At 37.0% G+C, this 14,062-nt stretch overlaps 1 protein-coding gene across 2 annotated transcripts in view; it reads right to left on the reverse strand.

The window, feature by feature from the left end:
• Nucleotides 1-14,062, reverse strand: part of RSF1 (remodeling and spacing factor 1) — a 160,703-nt gene that overhangs the window by 46,875 nt on the left and 99,766 nt on the right. The window lies entirely within an intron of this gene.

Below are 14,062 nucleotides of genomic sequence, written 5' to 3' on the forward strand. Positions count from 1 at the left end.
TTTGGCTGTATTACTCACCTTGCTATAAAACAGGAGACAACAAATTTATTCTGTAAAGGGTCAGCCGGTAAATATTTTAGTCTGTGTAGCAACTACTCAACTCTACCTTTGTAGTATGAAGCAACTATGGACAGTAAGATACTAAAAGAATAAATACATTCTAATTAACCAGATTAGCAGGCCAGATTTGGCCTGCAGTCCCTAGTCTGCCAATCCCTGCTCTAACATATTATGTATGTTAGACCCACCTCAGGGTCTTGCATTTGTTTCTGTCTGCTTTCCTTGGGTATGTGCATGGCTTACTCTTCCAGACCCTTTAGTTTTTACTCAAGAGTCACATTTTCAGTGAGTCCTTTTCTAGGCTCCCAGTCTAAAGCTACACCCTCCCTCTTCCCCCAAATTATTTTCCTTCTATAGCTCCTTATCAATATCATCAAACACACCATGTATTTATTAATTTGACTTATTGTCTACCTCCCCATACTATGTAAGTGTCATGAAGGCTAAAAGTCGACTGATTTTGTTCACAGATTTATTCCCAGTACCAAAAATAATGCAGGATACATACCATGTACTCAATAAATAAATGCTGATTGGAATGAATGAATGAAATATTACAGGTAAAATATCAACCATGCCTACGAGAGGAATATATTTTTGCAACTGAAGTATTTTGACAAAGAAAGTTTTCACCATTTTAAAGACGTGTTAAGATTTTACAGTTTCCAAAAGGGGCTCAAAATAATGCAAGTATCATTTGATATCATCAACATGTACCTAATGGACAAAACAGGAGATACCTGTGCTAAAATATCAATAGTACCATTTTACTACATGCTAAAGGGATATGAATTGGGGCCAATTCTTTTATTCTTTAAAAATTACATGGAAGATATCAAAGGCTTTTTTATGATTAAGTATAACAAAATAAAGAAAGCCACACAAAACAAAAGCACAGATTAAATTATTAGAAGGCAAACAGGAAATAGAACCTTGCCAGATATTCTCCAAGCCCTACACATTCCTTTCCCCAAGAATTCCCTCTCCCTACGAAGAATAAAATAACCATTAATCTGACTTTTATATTAATCATTTCCTTGTTTTAGTTTTACCTGTGTGTTCTTTTCTTTTTCATGTCTCTTTAATCTCCTCTTGTCCCCTCCATCTTTTATTTTTCTTGCAGTTTATTTGTCACTGAATCATTTGTCCTATCATTTCTGCATTATGCTGACTGTACTCCCCTGCTCCTCTGTCCTTTTTGTCCCTTGAATTGTCATTCTGATCTACAGTCTTCATCAGATTCAAGTTCAATTTCTGTGGCAAAAATACTTCACTGATGATGTATTCTTTACCAAAAGGCATTAGTGTCTGATTTTATTCTTTTTATGAGGTTAATAGATACTGATGTTCCCTAAAACCTTTATCAGGAATTGCAAAATGAGGATATTTCCATTCTATCATTCTTCCATCAATGACTTGTTGGAATAAATTCTATAAACTTTACTAATTCACTATTTTGCTATACAATGGTACAATTCATACAGAAAAGGCAGGATGAATGATTCTTTTCATTATTTAACAATTTTCAAAATAATAACTTGGTCTCCACTGACATTCTCCAAAGGTAACCAATTTTTCTTTTAGTGTCATAATGAAATCATGGATTTAAGATATATTCAATTATACTTTAATCCATTATAAGTATTATTCTTGTTGGTGCTTAAATTGTCCTGTCTTTGGCAGTGAAAATCTCTTTAAGACCTCTTTAAGTTGGCTCCTGAATCTTTTTGACAGGACTCTAATAACATCCATACTATCTGGAATGACAAGATGTTTCTCGGCTCAGAATTGGTGGGAAACTATTTTCACAACCGCAATCCAGGTGTTAAGGCTGCTCACTACTGTTGGGTTGGCCACCGTTTCTAAGTCTTTTCAGTGGACAGAACTACCAAAGACATGCATATATTTTTTAATAAAAATAACTCATGAGTTAATGAACTAGAATTTAAATAAAAATTTAAGGGGCACCTGGGTGGCTCAGCCGGTTAAGCATCTGATTGTTGGTATGTTAAGCATTTGATTGTTGGTATCGGCTCAGGTCACTATCTCATGGTCGTGAGATCGAGCTCAAATCGGGCTCTGTGCTGACAGTGTGGAGTCAGCTTGGGATTCCCTCTCTCCCTGTCTCTCAAAGTAAACAAACAAATAAACAAATAAATATGTGAGGGGAAAACCTCATGAATTCATAATGATATTTCAGTGTTTCCTTAATCTCTTCTATCTTACATCTTATTTCTCCTGCTCCACCTGTACCCCCAGAGAATCTTGGTTTTAAAGGATCCCATGGATGATATAATTAAAATAAAATATTTTTTCCTCACGTTATATATAAAACATTCTCAGAATAACAATATTGACATCATCATCAAAGTGATTTATTAAAAAGTCAAGAAGTGCTTGTACTCTTCCCATTCTTTCTCCATTTGTTGTCTTACTATAGCTCCATTGTCAAAACACATAGCCATTAAAGACTACACATTCTTTCTCGTTTCTGTCATTTAGATTTAGCTACATGTAACTACAAATTTAAAGCTCACCCAACATCCTTTTTAAAATCTTTGAAATAATTTTAGACATACAGATATGTTACAAAAATAGTTCTAGTACTTTCACTGTTTTTCCTAAAGTTAAGAACCTACATGTTCCATAGTATAATTATCAAAACCAGGAAATTAACATCAGTAAAATACTATTAATTAAACAGATTTTATTTAAATTTTGCCAGTTTTCCCCCCAATATCTTTTCTGTTTAAGGTTTCAGGTCTCATTTTGTTCTTATGTTCTTGCCTCCTCCAATCTTTGTTCCTCATTCTTTCCCTGTTTCTTCTAACTTTGACACAATTTATAGAATACCTCTTAATTTGGGCTTTTAATTTTTAATTAAAAAATTTTAATATTTGTTTTTGAGAGAGACAGAGTATGTATGAGTGGGGGAGGGGCAGAGACGAAGACACAGAATCTGAAGCTGGCTGCAGGATCTGAGTTGTCATCACAGAGCCCGACACAAGCCCTGAACTCATGAGCCCTGAGATCATGACCTGAGCAGAAGTCAGACGCTCAATCGACTGAGCCACCCAGGTGCCCCAATTTGGGCTTTTAAATGTTTTCTTGAAATTACACATTTTTGACAAAAATTCCATAAGAGATGCTGTATATTACACCAGAGAATACAAGATGTTAATACTTCAATCACTTGGTTAAGGTTCTGTTGGCTGGTTATGCTATTGTAAAATTACCATTTTTCTTTTTCTAACAGGTAAAGCATCTTGGGAAGATGCTTTGAAATTATGCTAATACTCCTCCACAAACTATAAACGACTGATTTTAGCATCTGTCAGAGAGCTTGCCTATAACAATGATTACTGTAGTGTTCCCACACTGGTGGTTTTTTATTTCCCTCATTCCTTCTACATTAATTAACTAATATTTGTCTGCAGGGAAAAGCTATCCCTTCACTTCTATTTATTTATTTATGCAATTATGTATTTATATAAGTAGAAACTTATGGGCATTTATTTAAATCTATGGTTTAAATCTATCTATCAGTATATTTGCAGCTAAAACAGTTTCTGCTTTCACCACTGGGTGCTCTTTCTGGTTGGCACCTGCGTCTTACTGATATGCCCAAGTTCTTTTTTGAGCACCTCTTTAGTTTCTCGCTTTCTAAAATGTCCCGGGTTCATCTTGCATTTTCTCTGCCCATCACCAGAATCAGTCTGAGGAGCACTGGTTCTTTTTATTGGAGAATGATTTTTTGAAATAAAAATCTAGAGGCTAAAATAGTGCTCACTGCTACTGGGGCATCATTGTTCTTAGATTACTCTCATAAACAGAGGTAGGAAACATACACATGAATATTAAGCCATACAAATGAACATGTTTATATGTATTTTGACAACATACAGCACTGATATTGTGATAGTCATTCTGGCTATCTGAAGCTCGTTTGTTTGAAGATTTCTTAAGTACTGTTTTTTAATTTTTTAATGTTTGTTTTTGAGAGAGAGACAGAGACAGAGCGTGAGTGGGGGAGGGGCAGAGAGAGAGGGAGACACAGAATCTGAAGCAGGCTCCAGGCTCTGAGCTGTCATCACAGAGCCTGACGCAGGGCCCAAACTCACAAGCCATGAGATCATGACCTGCCTGAACTGAAGTCAGCCGCTTAACTGATAGAGCCACTCAGGTGCCCCTGCTTGAAGATTTCTATAAAAAAGATTCATGGGAAAACAGACCTTAGACTTTGGTAAGTGTATCTGCAGTCTTTATGTGAAAGCTACTCTGGCTGGACATGAAGTCCCTGGGTCACATTTTTGTTGCCTCACACACGTTATGGCATTTTCTTCTATCATAAAGCATTGCTTTCAAATAGAGCGATGGCAGTCTGATTTTCTTTCCCTTATAAATCATGTGGTCTTTTTGCTTGGATAAACAAAGACTTTCTTTCTTCAAATCCCAATAATTTTACTGGAATATGTCCTGAAGTTGGGTGTTCTGGGTTGATTTTCCAAGGTACGCAGTGTCATTTCAATATACAGCCTAACAACTTTGTTTCAGGAGGTTTTGTTAAGCAGACTTTAGTATTTTTGTCTGTTCCCTTGCTCTTGTTTTCGTTTCCTTTATACTGGATGCTTGTTGATTTTCTTTCCTATCTTCAAATCCTTATTTCTTTCTGTCAAGTTTCATTAATTTTTCATTTTTTTCAATGTTTATTTTTGAGAGAGAGAGAGAGAGAGACAGAGACAGAGACAGAGTGGGAACAGGGGCGGGGCAGAGAGAGAGAGACAGAGAGACAGAGACAGAGAGAGAGAGAGAGAGAGAGATTGAATCCAAAGCAGGCTACAGGCTCTAAGCTGTCAGCACAGAGCCTTGATGCAGGGTTGAATTCACAAACCAGGACATCATGAGCTGAGCTGAAGTTGGATGCTTAACTGATTGAGCCACCCAGGTACCCCTCTTCATTTCTTTTTTTTTTTTTTTTTAATTTTTTTTTTTCCCAACGTTTTTTATTTATTTTTGGGACAGAGAGAGACAGAGCATGAACAGGGGAGGGGCAGAGAGAGAGGGAGACACAGAATCGGAAACAGGCTCCAGGCTCTGAGCCATCAGCCCAGAGCCTGACGCGGGGCTCGAACTCACGGACCGCGAGATCGTGACCTGGCTGAAGTCGGACGCTTAACCGACTGCGCCACCCAGGCGCCCCTCTTCATTTCTTTTTGATTAAAAAAATAATACAGCTTTTCATTTGTTATTTTGTAAAGGCACTATCTTGTGTTTGTTCACTCTGACGTTCCTCCTAGATTTTTTAAAAATCTTGACTCTTCTGAGTTCTACCACCTATGAAGTTTTCACATTTTTATAGTTTCTATAGTTTTCACATTTTGAGGGAAAGTCTTTAGGATAAGCTTTCATTCGTGGCAGTGAGAGTATCCTGCTTCTTATTCCCTTTTGTTCTCATAATCCTATGGGATTTACTTTGATCCTTTTTAGTTGCTTATTTTTATGTCAAATAGATAGTTCTAATTTCATAGCTCTGGAGCTCCCCATCTGTTATTTTAGTGAGATATTCAAAACTAAAGTGATTTATTTAAAGAGATCACCAAACTCTATTCCTCTCTCATACTTTTATTTGAAGTTTCTTTTTTGCATGTCTATATTGTCCCTGTCCTACTTAATTTTGATTCTATTCCTAGAAGTTTGGACAAAGCTCAGTGTGGAGTTTATTCTGGAAGGGAGCTTTGGCTGAAAAAGTTTGAGAACTCCTGAGGCCCATAGTACCCCAGCTCTTTTAAGAGCTTTGTTTCAGATACTGTCTATCATTTTTAACTTTTGCCACTGATAATATTCCTTTAATGAAGGAATCTATAAAGACTCAAAAACAATACCACTGCCATTTTCCAAAAACCAAGAAAAATAACTTCAATTTTTCCTTTCTAATTCAAGTCACACCAAACTTAGAATGATTTCAATAGTCAATTGAATCATGAAGTTTCTTATGCTCTTCTTTTTCCCTCTCCAATAAGCACAAATCACTCACATAAGAAGCAACATAAAATAAAAATAAAATTAAATTAAAAATAAAAATAAAGAAATGTGAACTTCAATGTATTTTGTCTTTTATCTTGACAATTTAAGTCAGGCCTGATGTAAAGAATGATGGTGACATAAAAATAGTACATTTTCTTTTATAAAGGGAACTGTTTAAGCTATTGAAATAAGGTGACAATAATACTTGTATTTATCTTGTCTCTCTGTACCTTTTTGGAGTGAAACAATATTTAAAAAGGTAATATAAATAGTGCACTATTTTGTGCTCGGTACAAGGACATTTTGACACCCATCCATAATCTCTAGATTAAACACCCATATCATACCAAAATATTTCTTCATAGCTGTAACAATTAGTACCCACCCGTTCTATGGAAGGGGTTACAAACTCTAATGGCCACAGGGGCCAGACAGATAATATAAATGAATAAAGTGGGCTGAAGGTAAGAAAAACAGAATGTTAGAAACATAAATAAATTCTGTATAAATTCTATAGCTCTTCATAGTGTTCTGTTGATACTAGTTTAGAAAGGCAAACTATGGGGCGCCTGGGTGGCTCAGTCGGTTAAGCGGCCGACTTCGGCTCAGGTCATGATCTTGCGGTCCGTGAGTTCGAGCCCTGCGTCAGGCTCTGTGCTGACAGCTCAGAACCTGAAGTCTGTTTCAGATTCTGTGTCTCCCTCTCTCTGACCCTCCCCTGTTCATGCTCTGTCTCTCCCTGTCCTAAAAATAAAACATTAAAAAAAAAATTAAAAAAAAAAAAGAAAGGTAAACTAAACAGTACTAATTTTCCGTAAGTTTGAAGTTGGAGAACCTATTTCAGAATTCAAGCCATCATATCCATCTCTGAATACCAACTGCAGTTTAGGAAAGTGGGCCAGATTATTCCTTATCTACTACATTCCCTATTGAACCAAATTCATGAAAAACATGTGAATCAACTTATTAGTTGTATCCCAAGTATTTGAACTGTATTGCCAACCTGAATCTTTGAGAAGATATTAGTTGATAAGGTATGGATTTTTTTTTAACCTAAATGATATTAAAAAGTTATGATTCCCCCCACTCCCCAGAAAGTTTTCTTAGCACCACATCACAGCTAAGCCATCTACGGGCCACAGGTTAAGAAAAGCTTTTCTTCTTCTCCCGAGAATTTGACTGTTGGTTAAGTTCTACTCCCTTGGTTAACTAAAAAAACTGGAATGTCAACCAGACCATCACTAGGCAACAGTGCATATGTTATCAATGACCTCTAACTGATAAAATACATCTAAACTAAGAAAAAATATAAACACATGATGGGGATGTCATAGTTGGGGCACTCCTGAATGTAGGGACTCATCTATTTGGGCATGAGGACCACTGAATATATATAGCCTATAGAGTTTATTATAAGAGATACTGGCCTCTATGGAACATGAGGCCTTTAAGACAAAGCAGTTCCCACACCTATTCAATGTGAATCCCATATACTTGGTCCTGAAGTTGTCAGCGGGAAGAAGATTGCTCCTGGATTCGTGGATGGCCATATAAACTGCAACACAGACTGCAGCAAAGCCTAAACCTGTTGGCAAGCTGCTACTCCTGTTGGCAAGCTCTGTCTTACACTGATCTTAGTAGACTGATGCCAAGTGTGATCTGTAGTAGTCTTGTGGGTCCAAATGCTTAGTTGAACTGAAGATTCCTGCTGGGCACTTTAGATTATCAAACCTCATAGTGCAGAAAACTATTGCACTGTGTACATTCATTAAGCAAAAAAAAAAATTGATTCACCCAGAAGGCAGGCTTTAAAAGCTTATTCAGTTCAAATGGTTAATTACCATAACTGTGACATGTTTCACTTTAAATTTTTTATACAAAGAAACACTCAGGGGCACCTGGGTGGCTCAGTCGGTTAAGCATCCAACTTCAGCTCAGGTCATGATCTCACAGTCTGTGAGTTCGAGCCCCTCATTGGGCTCTGTGCTGACAGCTCAGAGCCTGGAGCCTGCTTCAGATTCTGTGTCTCCCTCTCTCTCTGCCCCTCCCCTGAAAAACATTTAAAACAAAATTCAAAGAAACACTCAGATAATAACACAGTGAAGTTCCATTCTTTTGTCTTTAAAATTGTGATGTGTTTACAAAATGTCATCACCACCAATTTAAGCTTTGTGTCAGACATTATGATCACAATGGTTAAAGAAGGATCAAATCTAGGTAACTTTTTCTTTCTTTCTTTCTCTTTCTTTCTTTCTTTTTCTGCCTCCCTCCCTCCCTCTTTTCTTCCTTCCTTCCTTCTTCCCTCCTTTCTTCTTTCTTTCTTCCTTCCTCCTTCCCTCCCTCCCCCTCTCTCTCTCTTTCTTTCTTCCTCCCTCTTTTCTTCCTTCCTTCCTTCCTTCCTTCCTTCCTTCCTTCCTCTCTCTCCCTTTCTCTCTCTTTCCTTCTTTCTCTCTCTCTTTCCTTCTCTCTTTCTCTCTCTCGTCCTTCCTTCCTTCCTCCCTTCCTCCTTTTCTCTTCCTTCCTTCCTTCCTTCCTCCCTCCCTCCTTTCTTTCTTTCTTTCTTTCTTTCTTTCTTTCTTTCTTTCTTTCTTTCTTTCCTTCCTCCTTTCTTTTCTTTCTTTCTTTCTTTCTTTCTTTTTCTTTCTTTCTTTCTTTCTTTCTTTCTTTCTTTCTTTCTTTCTTTCCTTCCTTCCTTCCTTCCTTCCTCCCTCCCTCTTTCTTTTCTTTCTTTCTTTCTTTCTTTCTTTCTTTCTTTCTTTCTTTCTTTCTTTCTGTCTGTCTGTCTGTCTGTAGGCTCCATGCTGAAGCTCCAATACGGGGCTTGAACTCATGACCCAGAGATCAAGACCTGAGCAGGGACTGAGTCAGATGCTTAACTGACTGAGCTACTCAGGCACACCTATTTTTTTTTTTTTTTTTTTTAAGTTTACTTATTTTGAGAGAGAGTGAGAGCAGCCATGAGCAGGGCTGAGAGAAAGGGAGAGAGAAAGAATCCCAAGCAGGCTCCACCTGAAGAGCTCTGAAAAGCTCCACCAATGCAGCACCGGAACCCATCAACGGTAAGCTCATGAGGTGAGTCGAAATCAAGAGTTGGACACTTAACTGAATGAGCCACCCAGGCACCCCAGATTTTATTTTTAAGTAATCTTTACAAGTAACATGGGGTTAAGAGATCAAGAGTCACATGCCCCTCCAGGCAAGCCAGCCAGGTGCCCCTACATTTAGATTTAAAACTTAAAAAAAAAAAAAAAAAATTAATAAATAAAACTTTTCTCTCAATGTACAAAAAAGCCATCTCCTAAATTTGGACTCACTAAGGAACCATATTCAAATAAACTCTTGTCATTTAAAAAGACTCATAGATGCTACAAATAAATCCCTAATATTTGTATTATATTTGTATTATATGTACATTTGTATAATATTAATATCTGTGCTTTCATCAGCTATGATACAAAATTTAACAAATGACTTAACTTCTTGTCCGTTTGTTCCTAGTAGTCTATTCACTATGAGTTAAGAGTATTTGCAACTGTACTTATGTATGCAAATACTCAGTCTAGTTGGACACGTTTTTTGCTGGATCCAAACTCAACATTAAAAAAAAGGTTTTGGTACACATGTAGTATTTTTTCTTAAAAATATATAACTGCTCATCAACCAATTCAGACGGAATTGCTGAATCATTACATTGTACACCTGAAACTAATATTAATGCTATGTGATAACTGCACTGGAATGAAAAGAAAAGAAACAATCTCCATATATAACTGCTCATAATAGCATGAAGAAACACATCTTAAAATTTCAGTTCTCTCCGTCTTTCCCAATTTCTCGACCAGGTGTCTTTTCCATTACCCATCATATTACTGTGGACGGTTTCACAATACTACATGTATGGAGTGAATTATGTCCCTCCCTAAATTCATATGATAAAGCCCCAATCCCCAAATGTGGCTGTATTGGGAGACAGGGCCCTCAGTGAGGTAATTATTGTTAAATGATATCAAAAAGGTGGAGCCCTAATCCAAGAGGGCTGGTGCCCTTGTAAGAAAAGGGAAACACCAGATCACTCTCACCACACATACAAAATAGAAGAGGCCATGCGAGGGCACAGAAAGAAGGCAGCCATTTGTAAGCCAGGAAGGAAGCCCTCACCAGAAACTGAGTCAGCTGGCACCTCAATCGGGGACTTCTAGCCTCCCAAACTGTGAGAAAATAAATGTCTGCTGTTTAAGCCACCAAGCCTTATATTCTGTTATGGCAGACGGGGCAGACTAATACACTACACTAAGTTATGTTATTTTGCCATGTTGAATTTAAGCTTTATATCAGATACCATGTTAGTAATGGCTACAAGACAATCATCTGTAGCTTTCTTTACCTATTATAACTGTAGGAATTTTCTTCATTGTTGCAAACAAGGAGATTCTCCCATTTTCCTTTCTCTTCTTTTGTGTTTTTCATTATTTGATAGACACATGAATATAATATTTTTTTCACTTTAACTATATCATAAGAAAGAAAAAATATAAGTACTCGGCTAAGCTGCTGAGACTAAGCCCAAGCTTAGGGGATGGAAGAGAGAACTAAGGTAAAGCAGAGAATGAGAATTCTAAGAAGGGTCAACCATTATTCAGGTACAGTCCATTGCTGATAGGCAAAAATAATGCTCCATAGTTACCAACTCTTCTAATTTCCAATTTTAAATGTTCACAGCAAATTCAAATTAAAAAATAAAAAAAGGACACACATGAAAACATGTTTCCACAAAAATATGTACATGGATGTTCACAGTAGCATTATTCATAACAGCCAAAAAGTGGAAACAAGTCAAATGTCCATCAACTAATAAATTAACAAATGTGGTATATCTATACAAGGAAATATTATTCATAATAAAGAATTAAGTGCTGATACATGCTACAACAAGGGTAGACCTTGAAAGTGAAAGAAGCAGCAGTTTTGCCATGCAAAAGAAGTCAGACACAAAAGGCCCTACGTCGTATGATTCCACTTATACGAAATGTTCAAACCACGTAAATCCACAGAGACAGAAAGTAGATTAGTGGCTTCTAGGGGTTAGGGGAAGATAAAAAATGGCAAGTGACTGCTTAATTAAGGTTACAGGGTTTCTTTATGGGATGATGGAAATGTTCTATAATTAGATGGTAGTTATGGTTGCACAACATTGTGAGTATACTAAAAACCACTGAATAGTACACTTCAAAATGGCAACTTTTACATTTATTAAAAACAAAACAAAAAACAAAGCAGCACTTGCTTTGGAAAAACGAAAATAAACATGTTTTCAGGCCAAATCAGACTTGCATGCTGCCAATCTACAATTTCAACTCTCTATTAAAGATTCTCAAATGATATTCTTTTTTTTTTTAATGTTTATTTATTTTTGAGACAGAGAGAGACAGAGCATGAACAGGGGAGGGTCAGAGAGAGAGGGAGACACAGAATCTGAAACAGGCTCCAGGCTCTGAGCTGTCAGCACAGAGCCTGATGCGGGGCTCGAACTTACAAACCGTGAGATCATGACCTGAGCCGAAGTCGGACGCTTAACCAACTGAGCCACCCAGGTGCCCCTCAAATGATATTCTTTACCCATTCTACATATAGGCAGAAGAGTATGAGTGCAAAATTTAACAAAAGAAAGACTTTTTCCAATTAGCAGAAAAAAAACTAAAATAAAGGTTAGGATTTCCTTCAACTTTGTTTTTCCCCATAAAATTTCCTTTTTTAATTTTTTCATCCCTTCTAAATTAGAATACAGTATCTAACATGGAGTAAAAATATAGATTCAACTTCATGGCATCCTGTAAGTAACTTCCAGGTAGTATATCACCTAACAAAATATCCTGGGTCTTAAACAGAGAAGGACTTAAGTTATACCTAACACTTGCTTTGCAATCTATTATAGTCTGAGAATAACAGTCAACAAATTTTAAAGAGCTTCAAGCTCTTACACTAGTAGTATGACTGACCCTAATGTGAGTGTGAAAAAAATGAGTGTCAGCAGAACTTAGAAAAAGGATCAAGATTAGGAGATTCTAGATGGCCCTGAAGAATAACTAGAATTTCCACACTGGAGGAACATTATCTCGAGATAAAAGCATGATAAGACACAGAAAGAATGCCCAAGACACCAGGAGAAAATAAAGAAGTCTAGATAATCTGGAACCAGTGATCCTGTAAGAAAACAGTAGGAGACAACAGCAGAAAATAGTTTGAAGCCAGACTAGGAGATTCTGAATGGCAGTTTAAGAAATTCAGACTTTTTCAAAGGCAATTCTAATTACATTTGAAATTAAAAAACCAATTTAATTATTTAGTTAGTGAATGTTTTTGGACATATGATGCCATTTTTGGATCTTTTTTCTGCCTATTTTTATATGTAATGCATTTCTTCTTGGCATGTATATAAAAAGTAATTTTCCTAAGGTTAGACACAAAGCATGACAATTTAACAAAGAAAAATCTATTTTAGTTGCAAGAGTAAGAGTAGCCGTTTTATTCTTTATTCACTTCCTGTTTATTTTTTCCTCCCTGATGTCTGATTTCCGAATATCCCCCTAGCCCCCCGCCCAAGGGGGGCTATATCTAATAGTTTGTTTTTATCTAATAGTAATAAAAATGACAAGCCCAGAATCCCATTTCTTCGGTCTTGGTTGGAACAGAACATAATTACACCTGAGAGGATAGAGTAAGAGATAGGGCTTTGGGGACTAAATAAAACTGTCTACTACAAATTATATGTTAGTGCAGCATCGAAAGTACAGGCACTCTGGACAAAGACCCGAACGACTGCCCAGGTGTGAATACTGGGTGCACCACTAACCGGTTATGTGACTCTGGGAAAGTCACTCAAACCTCTCCGTATCTCGTTTCTCTCATCTGAAAACAACAACAATGAACTAATGTCATGCCTAACAGTTGTGAAGATTATATGACTTACTATATGTAAATCACTGAGAACAGTACTTGACACATGGGCAGTGGTATGTGCCAGCTACTTTATCCACTTTAGTGTAAGCTTCACAAAGACAAGGATTTCAGTCTTTGTCTACTGAAATGGTGTTTGGAACACAGGTGTACAGTAAGCATTTCTTGTCAGATGCTTAATGAACTGAGCCACCCGGGGGGCCCCTCGTTGTGCTTTCTCTTAACTCTTGAGGGTGATAACATCAGCATTCACTAAGGAGTAGTGAAAGACTTTGTTGTATTTTTGAACAGACTTTGAAAGACTTTGTTGTATTTGAAACAAAACAGCTTTTTGAAAGACTGTTGTATTTAGACAAATACAAGGTTAGGAGGAAACTGCCTCTATAACCTTTTGCTATTCAAAGTGTGGTCCTTTGACCAGCATCATCAGTGTCACCTAGGTCCTTATTTAATATGGCAAATCGGCAGCCTCACATCAGATCAACTCAATCAGTGTCTGCACTATAAAAAGATCACCAGGTAAACAGCATGTCTATTAACATTTGAGAAGTACCGCCCTAGATCACTCTAGTTGAAGAGTATATGTGATACAAAGATCAGGGTTTAAATCTAGACTCTGACACTTTATTATCTATAGCAGTGAGGGCAAGTTTATAAACTTCCTAATTCCCTCAACTCTAAAATCGAAATAATAGTAGTAGTTACTTCAAGGAGCTGCTATGATGATGAAATGAAAATGTAACACACAGCATTTTGTGGGCTGCACTGTAACATGACTAGTGGGAATATAAAATGGTGCAGCACCTGTTAAAAACGGTATGGCAGATCCTCAAACTACCATATGATTCAGCAATTCCACTTCTAGGTATATACCCAAGAGAAGTGAAAGCAGGAACTCGAACAGATATTTGTACACCTGTGTTTGTAGCAGCACTATTCACAACAGCCGAAAGGTGGAAGAAACTCAACTGTCTACTGACAATGAATAAATAAAAACATGACACACATACACAGTGGATTATTA

The sequence above is a fragment of the Panthera pardus genome, unplaced genomic scaffold, assembly GCF_024362965.1.
Source record: "Panthera pardus isolate Hobbes unplaced genomic scaffold, ASM2436296v1 HiC_scaffold_12, whole genome shotgun sequence".
In the NCBI taxonomy this organism is placed as follows: domain Eukaryota; kingdom Metazoa; phylum Chordata; class Mammalia; order Carnivora; family Felidae; genus Panthera; species Panthera pardus.